The sequence below is a fragment of the Amphimedon queenslandica genome, unplaced genomic scaffold (assembly GCF_000090795.2).
Source record: "Amphimedon queenslandica unplaced genomic scaffold, v1.1 AMPQUscaffold_11018, whole genome shotgun sequence".
NCBI classification, from domain to species: Eukaryota; Metazoa; Porifera; class Demospongiae; order Haplosclerida; family Niphatidae; genus Amphimedon; species Amphimedon queenslandica.
Genome location: NW_003548737.1, coordinates 2,922 through 3,999, shown reverse-complemented (window position 1 = coordinate 3,999; position 1,078 = coordinate 2,922). Strand labels below are relative to the sequence as shown.

The following is a 1,078-nucleotide window of genomic DNA, read 5'->3' as shown; positions in this document are numbered from 1 at the left end:
AAAAACATTGACAACAATTATTATAAGCCGCACTTACTGTATCACCATACAGTACATACTGTAATGTACATCATCTCTATCTTGATAGTTCTCTGTGGTAGCATAAATATAAAGCTTTACAATCATGTAGCAATGTCTCATCAATGCCACTGAAATCCTGCTTGTGTTTCTTGGTAAATAACCTATTCTTTCACTGCTCAGTTCTCACTAAAAATTAAACCACACCCTTTGAAACACTTGCAAAAAATATATTATTACGTTTGAAACATAGCATCTAGAAAAATGAAACCATAAACAGTCTATATAAGAGGCCTTAATGAATACACTCAAAGTAGTAACTTGTTCGTACCTGGTGCAGAAGTCTCAAAAAGGTGGTTACAAAATTAATATTAAAAAAATAGTTTTTGGCTATTATCTCAGTCATTTCTCATTACATTGACACGAGAATAGTTTCAGTCCATGTAACAAACAATACACTATTATGATTCCAAGACTTACTAGCTAACTCCGTTCGAGAGTCTAGAAAAGGTGGTTACAAATAAAAATGGAGGTCTTCTGTTTTTGCAAAGCATCTAGAGACAGGAATGGGTCATGTAAACATGAGGCCTGTTGACAAAATGAAATGAGAATATATTTATTAGGTCTACTGAACAAAACAAAAACACCTATATACCTTCTTTCACAAAAATAAGTGAGTCAAGAAAATTCTTGAAAACATAGACAGAGAGAAAAGCGCCAAGGATAGAGCTATGCTGGTTATGACGTTTACAGGTGAACTTCAAAGAGTTAATTGGATACCGACTTCCTGTTTCATATCCATGTGTGTATCATGTGTAGTATCAGGAGCCCATAAAAGAAAAAGGGAAGGGTAGGAGCGCGCAACACCCACGCATTTAATTAAAATCACTGTAGCCTGCATATCCTAATGAGTTTACTATTTTTAGAACAAGGTAAACCACACCCGTTTAATAAAATGGCTACCAGTGTGAAGGTTGCTCTGAAAAAGAAGCTGTTTACATCTCAAGACACTGTACCAGCAACAGATTTATTGAAAGAACTTAAAAAGATAAGTATGCTA

General features: G+C 34.6%; 1 long non-coding RNA gene across 1 annotated transcript; it reads right to left on the bottom strand.

Moving 5' to 3' along the window:
* Positions 1-401: 401 nt before the first annotated feature.
* Positions 402-1,072, bottom strand: LOC109589686 (uncharacterized). Its single transcript, XR_002188867.1, has 2 exons — positions 674-1,072; positions 402-606 (listed from the first exon to the last, which is right to left on the bottom strand). It is a non-coding gene; the product is annotated as an uncharacterized LOC109589686 (long non-coding RNA).
* Positions 1,073-1,078: the final 6 nt, after the last annotated feature.